The following is a 14,256-nucleotide window of genomic DNA, read 5'->3' as shown; positions in this document are numbered from 1 at the left end:
CACCCGAATATCTGAGTAACGGTAGCCTCCCACGGACACAAGGTCTCCCTTACAACCACCGCAACACCCCCACCCCTTCCCTGAGCCCAGGGCTGGTGAAGCACACGGAAACCTGGTGGGCAAAGATCAGTCAGAGGGACACCTCGCTCTGGGCCCATCCAGGTCTCAGTAATGCAAGCCAGATCGGCATGCTCCTCCTCAACCAGCTCTTGGATAAGGGGAGCCTTGTTAACTACCGATCTGGCATTAAGGTACACCAGCCTGAGCTCAGGGGCCTGCTCATCCCTGCTCCCAGGAATACAGGGTAAATCCAGGGGGTCAGAGTGCGCCACCTCTTGAAGATAGCAGGGGTGTGCTCCCCAATGTTGATGCGGCCCCCCATACAACCACCTGTTGCCATTCCCAATCGTCGTGGGGATCCGCAACCCCACCCCTCTTTCTGGATACCCAGAGGTGCCCAAACCAAGCCTGATCCCACCGCGACCTGTCACAAGCCTGGACTGAAACTCGGTTGGTGGAAGGCCCCCAGATTCCAACCCAAACTGCAATCCAACCCTCCCCCTTAACCCCTTAAATTTTTTGGCTAAAAAACAGATCAGGGGTCTCTTCCTAACAATAAACCGGAGACCCCAATCCATACCTAGCCATCTCTCAGGGTCCCAACAATTGGGCCCGTCATCAAGAGGAGAGGTAGAAAAGAAGGCGGGATGCACCCAGGAGGGGGGAGCACCCCTGAGGGCATATAAATCTGTGCCTGAATAACGTAAGCGTGCCATAAATGGCCGTGTGAGTTTGGGAAATGGCAGTCAGATGTTGAGAGATGATGTCAAATCAGAAGGAGTGTAGCCAGTCCAGCACCACTCTCACTTGTGCTGGGTACCCCAGAACCAGTCAGCAGTCGTTCTCTCACCCTGACCTCGAGGCTGATCTGGGAGGCAGATGGAAACCCCATCCAGGGAAAAAACAACATACCCTCATGGATCTCCCACATCCGGAGAGGTTGTAGGTGGAAAAGAAACTGAGCCGCCCTCTCACAGCGACTCTTCACCCCGGGTCCTCCTGAGTCTTTGGGGGACAAGAAAAACAGCATGCAAGAGTCCAACTCCATATAGATGATAGGCAAGCCCAGCCCAACTTGGAAGCCATAACTCCAGATTGGACTTCAAGCTAACCTCTCCAATGGACTGAGACTGGTAAGCCCCATCTTGCCGGCAGCAGACCCCTTGTGTCTGTGGATGGGTTTCCCAGGCCCTGCCCAGGTGGAGTGAGGGTAGTAAAGGGAGTTTTGAGTTTTTGCTCAAGGGCTGCTTGGAAAGAAGATGAGGATCTCTAAATTTTAACTTTAAAGCCCAGGGTAGTGATGGAAATGTGTGTATGTCTCTGTGTGAGTGAGAAGACCCTTTTCCCACTCAGAGTTGGATCTTGTTCCCTCTGGCCTTTCCTAACTACAGAAAGGATCTGTTTAAGTGACAGACTCTGGAAAGCATGGGGGTTTGGCCAGAACACAGGACCTTTTGTTAGGGAAAAAGGAGAGGCTGTGTGAAAATGAAATGGAATGAGTGAATGAGAGAGTCGAACCTGGGCAACTGCTGAAACCACTGCTTAAAGTTCCACTCTTCTAGGAGGGACCCTTGTTATGTATTGGGCTCAATTGTAACACCACATGGTAATCTGGAGCAGCTAACGGCTCTCCAGCTACCCAGACTACAGGTCTCCAGTGCTGCTATTGCCTGCCCCTAGATGGCAATGGGTTGCTTTAAACCTATTGGCTGCTGCCTAGGGGCCAGGCTATAAATTGTTGCAAGCTGCAGCCCAATTCTCAGTTCAGATCCTGCAAGCAATAAACCATGAGCTTTGTTGAACTCACTTGCCTCATCTCCTTTCCTGCACGAAGAACTCACTACACAACACTAGCGACGAAGGTGGGATCCTGCTTCTCCAAAAGAGCTGAAGTTCACTAGGGAAGAGGCAGGGAGAGAAAAGGTATTTCCCCCCCTACAGTCAGCTAGCAAGCCACGCTAGTGACTACGTGCTCAGCAGATTCAGTCCCTGGGCCTTGGAGAAGCAGGATTGAAAACTGCAGGAACCAGCATGCTGAAAGTCGGAAGACTATGCGAATTCGATGTCAAGCATCCAGAGGGATGGCCTTCCTACTTGTCCCAGGTAGAAAACTACCTCCGGGCAAACCAAGTTGCAGTAGATGGGCTGAAGGCTACCACGCTGCTCTGTGTATGCGGCCCAGATACATTTGACCTGGCCGAAAACCTCTTTGCCCCGACGCCACTGGAGTCAGTTTCCTACACAGACCTCAAGAAAAAGTTGGGAGAGCATTTCCAGCCGAAGATGTCGGTGATTGCTTGGCATTTCAAGTTTGAACAGCGAATGCAGCAGCCCGGCAAAACAGTGTCAGAATACATCGTGGCCTTGAGGCAGGCTGCACGCCTCTATAAATTTTCCAACATAGAGGGGCGACTGTGAGACCGGCTCGTCTGCGGCCTATGGAACCGAATGCTCCAGCAAAGACTTTTTGCCAGACCAAATTTAACCTTCATTGAAGCCCAAGATGAAGTAATGACAGATGAAGCCACCAGGGGTGCAATCCAGACACCCGCCAAAATGATGAAGCACGAAGAAACAGTCCACCATGAGGATGCCAAATGCTCAGAAGAATCTTCGGAGGAAGAAGATCCTGAGGTCAACAAGCTTCACAAGCAACCCGACACACAGCACCACAGCAGCAAACAGCAAGAGAACACTTACAAGGCAGTTCTCTTACCTAGATGTAAAGGTTGCAGTGGCAACCATCAACGCACTGATTGCAGATTCTGGTTAGCCATGTGCAGGGCCTGTGGCAAAACAGGCCACATCGCAGCGGTTTGCAGAGCTCGCCAGAGGGACTGGCCACCCAAACACCAGTCGGAAGATCTGACCAGGAGAGGTACCGGGGCCCAGGGTCCGTTTAGTGTGGGGTTTTATAGAAGCTGTAGAAGTGTATGCCACACCGGGGCCCGACGCCCCCTCAAACCTAAACTCAAACTGTAGGTAGAGCTACAAGAAGTCCCTTGTAAAATGGAGTTGGACTCTGGCTCCACTGTCTCCATTATTTCCCTGGACACCTTCAATTTTGTGTGTAGTCACAGTAGAAAAAGGGCCAACCTAAGGCCCTCTGACATAATTTTAACTGACTTTCAAAATGCTCAAGTCAAAGTTAAGGGGGAAGCCACCTTGGACGTAAAATTTAAGGGGTTTTATGAGCACCTGGATGTCATAGTAGTAGGGGGCCAGAGAACGAGTCTCATAGGACTCGATTGGTTTGATGCTTTAGGCATTCAAATAACTGGTATCAACCAGACACAAGCTGCAAACCTTTCGTCAGTTTGCGAGGACTTTGCAGATGTTTTTGATTCATCCCTAGGAACATACACAGACCCGCCTATCTCATTCAAGCTAGATCCCAACGTAGTTCCCATTAGGGTTAAGCCTCGAAGGGTCCCTTTTGCCCTCAAACATAAAATTGACTCAGAAATAAACAAGCTTGTAGAACAGGGCATTTTACAACCAGTTGATGGTGGGGAGTGGGAAACTCCTATAGTCACTCCACTTAAGGCCAACAGAGAAATCAGAATATGTGCAGACTATAAATGTACAATTAACAAAGCCCTTAAACAACACGCTTATCTTGTTCCAGTGGTGAAGCACATTTTAGCTTCTTTGCAAGGGGGCACTATTTTCGCTAAATTAGATTTAGCACAGGCCTATCAGCAACTGCCAGTTTATTTATTTATTTATTTATTTATTTATTTATTTATTTATTTATTTATTTATTTATTTATTTAATATACTGCCCTATTATAGAGGGACGCGGTGGCTCAGTGGGTTAGGACGCTGAGCTTGTCGATCAGAAGGTCGGCAGTTTGGCGGGTCGAATCCCAAGTGCCGCGTAACAGAGTAAGCGCCTGTTACTCGTCCCAGCTTCTGCCAACCTAGCAGTTCGAAAGCACGTAAAAATGCAAGTAGAAAAATAGGAACCACTCCGGTGGGAAGGTAACAGCGTTCCGTGCGCCTTTGGCATCTAGTCATGCCGGCCACATGACCATGGAGACGTCCTCAGACAAGCGCTGGCTCTTCAGCTTTGAAATGGAGATGAGCACCAGCCCCTAGAGTCGGAAACGACTAGCACACATGTGCGGGGGAACCTTTACCTTTACCTTTACCTTTACCTTTACTGCCCTATTCCCGAAGGACTCAGGGCGGTTCACAGGGCAAGTTAAAACAATACAAAAAGGAAAGATAAAATAGAATTAAATTAATACTAGCCCACAGGATTAAGACAAAGTTAAAATTTAAATTTAAAATTAATTTAATTTAAAACCCCTCAGTCCAGGCCAGACAGTTCAAACAACCAGGTTTTTAGGTCCCGGCGAAATGAGCGAAGGTTGGGGGCAGTCCGAAGTTCCATCGGCAGTTTGTTCCAAAGGGTGGGCATGCCCACAGAGAATGCCCTCCCCCTGGGAATCACCCACCGGCAATCCCTAACCGGCGGAACCCTAAGGAGGCCTTCCCTGTGGGAGCGCACAGGACGCTGGGAAGCTGATGCTGGCAGCAGGTGCTCCCTAAGGTAATCCGGACCCATGCCATTTAGGGCTTTATAGGTCATCACCAGCTTTGATGAGGCCACAGCCGCGGCTCAGACAATCATGACTCACAGGGGGGCTTTCAAAGTAAAGCATTTACAATTTGGAGTTAGCGTTGCTCCAGGCATTTTTCAGGGAATCATGGAATGCACATTTAAAGGCATTCAGGGTGTTTGCCCTTATTTTGATGATGTAACTATTACTGGAGAATCTACAGAAGTGTTAGCCAGCAGGCGCAGGGCTGTCTTACAGAGGCTTTGAGAAGCAGGCCTCAAATTAAAGAAGAGTAAATGTAGTATTGGGGTTCCTTCAACGGAATTTCTAGGATTTCGAATTGATGCTAACGGTATTCACCCTGCTGAATCCAAAGTGAAGGCCGTTCAATTGGCTCCTAGTCCTAAATCCAAAGGAGAGCTACAAACATTCTTGGGCCTCCTCAACTTCTACCATGCCTTCCTGCCTAACAAGGCTGCATTGGCAGAGCCTCTTCACAGGCTCTTAGATAAGAAAGCTTAATGGAAATGGACCAGCATTCATGAAAAAAGCTTCCAGGACTTAAAGGCACTATTGTCAGTTAAATCCACTGTAACTCATTTTAGGGAGTCTAAACCAGCCTGTTTAGCATGTGATGCATCTCCATATGGGGTGGGGGCAGTCTTGAGTCATTTAGACAATAATGCAACACAAGTCCCTGTTGCATTTTATTCAAGGACACTGTCCTCTGCTGAGCATAACTATGCTCAAATTGACAAAGAGGCCCTAGCCATTGTAGGTGGAATAAAAAAATTCTATGACTATTTATATGGCAGGGACTTCATGGTCTTTACAGACCAAAAACCACTGTTGGGACTCTTCACAACAGATAAACAAACCCCCCACATACTTTCCCCAAGAATGTTGAGATGGTCTATTTTCTTATCTGCTTACACGTTTAAATTGGTTCACAAACCTGGTAAAGAAATGGGCCATGCTGATGGCCTCAGCAGACTTCCACTGCCACTAACGGAACCAGACCCGGCCCCTGTGGCCAGAATTCTGTCCATTCAGGACCTACCAGAATTTCCCCTCCATGCTGGGATCATTGCTGCAGAAACAGCTACAGATAGAACACTTAGTAGAGTGCTTTCATGGGTACACATGGGGTGGTTAGATAAAAGCCCAGGCTCTGAGTTTCAGACTTATTTTGTCAGAAGACATGAGCTATCATCTCATAAGGGGTGCATCCTATGGGGAAACAGAGTCATAATCCCCTCTTCACTGAGAGACAGGGTTTTACAGTCATTACATGAGGGTCATCCAGGCATTGTCAGAATGCTGCCTAGGGGCCAGGCTATAAATGGCTGCAAGCTGCAGCCCAATTCTCAGTTCAGATCCTGCAAGTAATAAACCATGAGCTTTGTTGAATTCACTTGCCTTGTCTCCTTTCCTGCGCGAAGAACTCACTACACAACAACCCTCATACTCTGTGAAAAGGAAGACAGAGGCCTCCCAGATCCTTTTGTGATCTGCAGCTAAGACAAGGGGCTAGAGTGGCTTCAAAAGTCACCTTGCCAAGAGACAAGGGCTGAAAGATTGCCTTGCTGGAACAAGGAACTCCAGGAAAGAGTCACTCTGGGAATACAGGAGAATAAAAAAAAAGACTCACAGCAGGTAAATAGGTCAGAGTCTTGACTGAAAATATGGGAAGCTCTGATTCCAAGGTTCTGCCGATGTCTCCTTTAGGGAGACTGCTAAAAGCCTGGGATCTAAAAAGGTTACCCATTCAGGTGGAAATGAAAAAGAAGTGTGCACGCCAATTATGTAAAGAGTGGTCTTTGCTCAGGGCTTTACTGGGAAACCAATTTGGCTAAATAAAGGTACTTAAAAGGAAAAGGAAATTAAAATATAGGAATAGTGGTGTAATGTATTGGCCATAACTGTTTTAATCACTTGCTTAATGTCTGACCTAGACTGCTGTATTGTTTAACGGTTGCTGTTACTGAAACCCAGACTGGCTGTCTCCAAGCTGATAATTAGGCTTGGGGCGGGAAACTGTTACTTTAAACCTATTGCTTGCCACCTAGAGGCCAACAGTATAAATAACTGTGCAGCAGCCATTAGGGCTGCTTCTGTTCTGAGTTAATAAACTTGCTTGCTGTTTCAACACCTCTGCCTTGTTCAATACCTAATGAACTGAAGATATAACAGTGGTGACCAAGGTAGGATGTGCTGCTTCATCGTAAGAGTCTGAAGTCACTAGGGGGTGAGGCCAGCACAGAGCCTGGCAGGAACTACGTTCCCCCCCCTTGATCTGCCAGCAAGCCACGCTGGAGACCACCATGCCCTAAGGATCCATCCTAGGGCCTACACAGAAGCCAGCAGCACAAGGCATCACGAGCAAGGAACGTAAGCAACTCACCATGGCGAAAGTGGGAAAACTCGAAGAATTCGATGTGACACACCCAGAGAGATGGGCGTCCTACATTTCCTGTGTCAATAATTATCTCTGCGCCAACCAGGTCGGCGAAGATGGACTGAAGGTGGCAAAACTCCTTTGCGTGTGCTGTCCTGCCACTTTTGACATTGCTGAAAACCTGGTCGCCCCTGTCCTGCTCGAATTGGTCACTTACATGGACTTGAAGAAAAAGCTCCAAGACCACTTCAAGCCCAAATTATCCGTCATAGTGTGGAGGCATGCCTTTGAGCAGCGGGAGCAACAGCCCGGCGAGACTGCTACAGAATTCATTGCAGCCCTTCATCAAGCGTCTCAACTCTGCAACTTCTGAGACTTGGAGGAGAGACTAAGAGACCGACTAGTCTGTGGACTCAGAAATCGAGAGGTCCGACAGAAACTCTTTGCCAAGCAGACTCTCTCTCTACAGGAGGCATTGAAGGAAGTCATGGTGGACGAAGCCACTGGAGGGGCCATCAAAGCACTATGCCCCTGCAAAACCATGCCAAGCACCAAGACCGTCCACTTTAACAGTCTACAGGCTAAAGAGATCTTTTGGCTATTTCTGTGAGGGCTAGAATGAGACACAAGTGACATTACAGTATTTGTGCCTAAAAATGGTTATTAAGGAGTCTCATCCCACAGTAGGAACAAAAAAGGAATTCCCTTGTTGCTACAATAAAATTATTACAGAATAGATTTTGTCTAAATCAAATACATATAAAATAGAAATAATAATAATTTACATCAGTGCAAATTGCCACTACAGAGGTTTAGTTTTTCTTATCCTTAAGATAAATACTATAATATTAATACTTTATTGTTTAGAAACAAAATTTGCAATTAGTTAAACAAATTCAGATTTTTTATTTGTTAACATGCGTTTTTAAAAAAAAATAAAATAAAAATAAAAGCTGAAACAGTCTGGAATGTAAACCTACACAAAATTTACATCACAGGAATTCATGCTGTAAGGAATCCATTTTTTTTCTGATGATCATGGATGTATTGTGGCCACAGCAACATGATCAAGCCATGCTTCTTTGTATGTGTGTGTGACATCAGTACATCTACAAAAGGGACAGGGTTTCAGTTTTGCTGTCATGACCACCCTCTTCTCCCTCCCTCCCTCCCTCCCTCCCTCCCTCCCCCCCCTCTCTCTCTCTCTCTCACACACACACACACACAAACACTTGCCCTGTGGACATAGGTAGGTTTACTGAACTTGCTCTCCCAAACTGGAGGAAAATTGAAACACACTCTAAAGGACAAGTGAATATAAACATTGTGTTGGGAAGCATCTCTGACTTTCTCCAAGCAAATGATAAATCCTTACAATTTGTATTAACTCATTCTATAATTCAACATTCTTAATATTATCAGATGACATCATTCATTTTTTCCTAGTCCAATGGAAAAAAAATTTACTTGTGACATTCATCCTCCAGTTTGATTTAAACATATCCCACGGACTAGTGAAAGTAGCTTGGAGGGCTAAAGGTAAGGTAAAGGTTCCCCCGCACATGCGTGCTAGTCGTTTCTGACTCTAGGGGCCGGTGCTCATCTCCGTTTCAAAGCCGAAGAGCCAGCGCTTGTCCGAGGACGTCTCCGTGGTCATGTGGCCGGCATGACTAGACGCCAAAGGCGCACGGAACGCTGTTACCTTCCCACCGGAGCGGTCCCTATTTTTCTACTTGCATTTTTACGTGCTTTCGAACTGCTAGGTTGGCAGAAGCTGGGACAAGTAACAGGCGCTCACTCTGTTACGCGGCACTCGGGATTCGACCTGCCAAACTGCCGACCTTCTGATCGACAAGCTCAGCATCCTAACCCACTGAGCCACCGCGTCCCTGCTTGGAGGGCTAGATTATGCCTAAATCAAAAGAATAGATTTTAGATTTATTTTTAGGCAGTTTATACTCTAAACTCACATTGAAAACAGATTTTGAAGTCAAGAAAAGATATTTTAAGAAGACAATCTGTGTTTTGTTCCAAATAAGAACCCAGCTGCATGCCATACCATACCATACCTTTCTTACTATTGCAATTCATCATGCTCCTGTGGGATCTGATAATTTTACTGTGTTGTTACTAGGATAAAGATGCTAGGAGTTAGTACTTCTAGAGCTGCCTTTCCAACATACAATGAAATACTACAGAATAACTCATTACCTGCTTTCCATAATGGTATAGACCCTGGACAGAACTAAAAATGTAGAATAACTTTGTTTTGATTTAAAGGGAATTAATACAAAGACAAATATTTTGCTAGTGCAGCTTTCTTTCTACATGATGACTTTCCAAATCAGGACTGTGAAGAGAAGGGCAGGGCTGTGAACAACTGTGCTCAATAAAGTGAGACATTTGCAACCCTCAAAGGTAATGCAAAACAGGAGTGAATGGGTTAAAAATAATTCTAACTCAGCATGATCTTTTTTCTGATGAACTCTCAATAATAATGAGAACCCTATTTTGTCTTCATAATAGAAATCTTCCTCAAAACAATGAGAAAACACAAGTCTTAGCATTCATTCATTCAAAACACTTATAGCTTGCCCGCTATCCAGAACACAGTCCAAGGGACTTATCAATGTGCTCAACCACCAAAACTTTTATAGCAATAATAAAATTAAAATATGACTGAGCTGAATGTCAGATAGACAGTACAATCACCACATGAATTTGCAATTGGCTGACTAACTGCACTCAGTGTATAGCCCTCAATGGAGCTACATATACATGGAAGGATGCATGCAGTGGGGTACCTCAAGGTTCTGTTTTGGACCCAGTGCTCTTCAATATCTTCAAAAATGATCTAGATGAGGGGACAGAAGATCTCATCAAATTTGCAGATGCTAACACTGTAGAAGATAGATTCAAGATCCAGAAGGATCATGACAGACTAGAGCAATGGGCCTTATCCAATAAGATACAGTTCAGCAGTGAGAAAAGTAAGGTTCTGCAGTTAGGCAGGAAAAACCAAACTCAGAGATATAGAATAGGTAGTACCTGGCTCAACATTAGTAACTATGAGAAGGATCTAGGTATCCTAGCAGACCACCACCTAAGTATGAGCTGGCAGTGTGCTGCAGCTGCCAAAAGCCAAGTTAGTTCTACACTGTATCAACAGAAAGATAGTATCAAGATCATGAGAAGTGGTAGTACTGCTTTATACTGCACTAGTGAGGCAACACTGGAATACTGCATCTAGTTCTGGTCACCACACACACAAAAAATATGCTGAGAACAGTGAAATAGTGCAGAGAAGAACAATAAAGATGACAAGGGTCTGGAGGTTAAATCATATATTGAATGGTTAATGGAACTAAGTATGTCTAGCCTAACAAAGAGAAGGATTAGTGGTGACACAATAGCTATCTTCTAATACTTGAGGGATAGTCAGAGATGAGCAGATTGATTCCAAAGCACCGAGGGCAGGACAAGAGAGCCAACCTGGAACTAAAGAGAAATTTCCTGACAGTGAGAACAATCAATGAAATGCCTTGCCTCCTGGACTTATGGCTGCTCCATCGCTGGTGGTTTTCAAGAAAAGAGTAGACATCCATTTGTTCAGGATGGTCTAAAGACTAATGCCTTGGAAATGGGGTTGGAAGAGGACACATCCAAGGTCCCTTCCAGCCCTATTATTCTATGATTCTATATGGTCTATATTGTGTAGTGGGTCTGACGCAAGAGAGACGCCAGCCGGTGTGTGAGTTTATTGGAAGGGGAAGTGAACTGAGGAATGAGGGCTACCTGGCCTCCTTATATACCTGGCCAGGTAAGTTAATAGCCAATGGGGTTGGCCCTAGGTTTCCCGCCGAAACTGTCCAGGCCAACGCCCCCTGAGGGCTATTGCTATGCAGATGCCTGCATACATAACACCCCTCCCCCCTTAGAGAAGACCCACATAACAACAACAACATGCAACTACTATAACTATGAGTATATATATAAAAAAACCAGTGGTGTCCTTGTGTGAGGATCACTTGCACACATAGTCCGACAGGTAGGCTGGTGTCCTGTGTGGACGGGTGGATCGTCTGGGTGTGCTTGGCCCCTGGGCTTGGACCGTGGGTTCCTGAGGCCTTTGTGCAGGGCTGCAAGGAGCCGGCATCAGGAAGTCCTCCTCCTCTGGTCCCTGCCCTGTGACGTCCTCAGCTGGGTTGACCCCTCCTGGAGTGTGGTCCTCCTGTTGATCGTGTGCGTTGAGTTCAGGGACGTGTGTGACGCGCTCAGGGGCGTGTGTGACGTGCTGAGGGACTCTTCCTCTGAGCTGATCGATGTGTCGCCTTATGCGTCTGTCCCCCTCCACCCCTACAATGTACGAAAGGGGTCCTGTTTTCCCGACCACTGTCCCCGGAACCCAAGGATGTCCAGCCCCATAGTTCCTTGCCCAGACCAGGTCCCCCAGGTTGAGGACCCTGTGTGTGGATGATGATGGCAATGGTGATGGTAGTGATGCTGGTGGTGATGGTGATGATGGTGATGATGGTGATGTTGCCCTACCGGTTTCGGCTGCTACCCGGTCTGGGTGTAGGCGGTCCAGCTTGGTGATGAGGCGCCGTCCCCATCGCAGTTCTGCTGGGCTCTTGCCGGTAGCCACGCATGGTGTTGTGTGTTGGGCTAGTAAAAATTTGGCCAGTCTGTGGTGCCAGTCCCCGCTGATGATGCGCCGGAGTGCGTCTTTGGTCGTCCTTACCATCCGTTCGGCCTGCCCGTTGGTAGATGGATGGAAAGGCGTGGCGTGCCTAATCCAGTTCGCCTTCAAGAACGCCTGGAAATCAGCAGCAGTAAACTGAGGCCCATTATCAGACACAATTACGTCGGGGAGGCCGTGTGTGGCAAAGAGAGCTCTGAGCACCTGGATTGTCATTGTCATTGTCATTGTCATTGTCATTGTCATTGTCATTGTCATTGTCATTGTTCCCAACATGATCCCCGAGGTCATGTTGGGAACAGGGACTACCTCTAACCACTTGGAGTGACTGTCCACCACTACTAAAAATAGTTGACCCTGGAATGGCCCCGCATAGTCAATGTGAATGCGGGACCATGGCGTGTGTGTGGCCTCCCACCGGTGTACTGGTGCATGTGGCACTTCTGGCCTGGATCTCTGGCACGTATAACAGGCCTTGACCCGATCCTCAACCTCCTTGTCCAACCCGGGCCACCAGAGGTAGCTCCTAGCCAGTGCCTTCATCCTGACCACCCCCGGGTGCCCTTCGTGTAAGGAGTCCAATACCCTGGCGCGTAGTGTGGGTGGAATGATGACCCTGCTACCCCAAAGGAGGCACCCTTTGTGTGTGGAGATTTCATCGCATCTAATGAAATAGGCCTGAAACTCTGGTCCCGGGGATTTGTCCTGCCACCCTGTGCAAACCCATGAGTGCACCCTGCCCATGATGTTGTCTGTGGCTGTGTGGCTGGCAATGTCCTTGGCAAGAACTGGGCACTCGGGTAGTTCCTGCAGGGCTAGGATCTGTGTGGCTGGTGCTGGGTCTGGGTCGTGTGTGTCTAGGGGGAGCCTACTTAGACCGTCTGCGTGGCCCATCTCCTTCCCTGGCTTGTGTACCAGCTTGCAATTGTATGCTGCAAGGAAGATGGACCACCGGAGCATCCTGGGGGACAGAATCTGGGGGGTTTGCCTCTCTGTGGTGAACAGGCCCAGGAGTGGTTTGTGGTCCGTGAAGACAGTGAACTCCCTGCCATATAAGTAATCGTGGAATTTCTTGATTCCTGCCACGATTGCCAGGGCTTCTTTGTCTATTTGGGCGTAGTTTCTTTCTGCTCCAGACAGTGTCCTAGAATTGTATGCTATGGGGACTTGTGCCCCGTTGGGCTCAAGGTGGCTTAGGACAGCGCCCACACCATAAGGGGATGCATCGCAGGCGATACAAATGGGCTTGGACTCGATGAAATGGGTTACTGTGGACTTGTCCGACAGCAATGCCTTCAGGGCCTTGAAGCTCTGATCATGGGTGGCCGTCCAGGCCCATGTTGCCTGTTTGTCTAGCAGCCTGTGGAGCGGTTCAGCGATGGCTGCCTTGTGTGGGAGGAATGTATGGTAGAAATTCAGCAGACCCAGGAATGCCTGAAGCTCTGCTTTGTTCTTGGGTGTGGGTGCTAGTTTGATGGCCCTCACCTTGGATTCTGTGGGGTGGATTCCCCTGGCATCTACTCTGAACCCCAAAAATTCTGTGGAAGGAACGCCTATTCTGCATTTTTCCTTTTTGAGTTTGAGGCCAGCTGTGCGCAGCCTTGCCAGCACTTCCCTAAGCCTCCCTGCCAGTTCCTCTGCTGATGCTCCTGCGATCAGGATGTCATCAAAATAGGGGCAGACTCCTGGAATGCCCTTGAGTGTCTTTTCCATAACCTCCTGGAAAATGCCGGGAGCAACGCTGACTCCAAACTGCAGCCTGTTCACCCGGAATGCCCCCCTATGGGTTACTATGGTTTGGATGTCAGCTGTTTCCCTAGTGACCGTGAGTTGCTGGTACGCCTGTGCAAGATCGAGCCTTGCAAAAATGGTGCCGCCTTGGAGGGAAGCAAGAACGTGGCTGACCGCGGGAACCGGGTAAGCGTGCGGGTTTAGGGCACGGTTCACCGAGCACTTATAGTCGGCGCAGATCCTTATTTCCCTGTTGGATTTGAGGGGGGTCACGATGGGGGTTTCCCACTCCCCTCCATCTACAGGCTCTAAGATTCCCTGGGCCACCAACTTGTCTAGTTCGCGCTCGATTTTGTGTTTGAGCGCAAACAGGACTCGCCGCGGCCGGACCCTAACGGGGGAGACGTTCGAGTTAAGCTTGAACGATATGGGGGCCCCGGTGTACTTGCCTAATGACCCGTCGAAGACGTCGGCGAACTCCCGGCAAATGGCCTCAACGGAGTCCCCCTGGATCCGATGGATCCCGGATACTGAGATTCCCAGGGCCTCAAACCAGTCCAGCCCGACCAGGCTGGCTCTGCGGCCCTCTACCACTACAACATCCAGGTGCCCTTCGTGACCCTTAAACCCCACTGAAATGGTGGCCTCCCCCTTCACCTTGACTGGCGAATTCTGAAAATCGGTCAGGGTTAATTTAGTAGGCCGTAATTTAATCCGTTGCTTGCTCCGGCTAATTATGTGGTTAAGGGTCTCGTCCGAAATAATCGAGACCGCTGATCCGGAGTCAAGCTCCATGCTGC

Source organism: Vipera berus, assembly GCF_964194415.1.
Source record: "Vipera berus genome assembly, chromosome: 2".
Lineage (NCBI taxonomy): Eukaryota > Metazoa > Chordata > Lepidosauria > Squamata > Viperidae > Vipera > Vipera berus.
The sequence above is the reverse complement of the archived record's forward strand: the minus strand, read 5'-3'. Positions refer to the sequence as shown.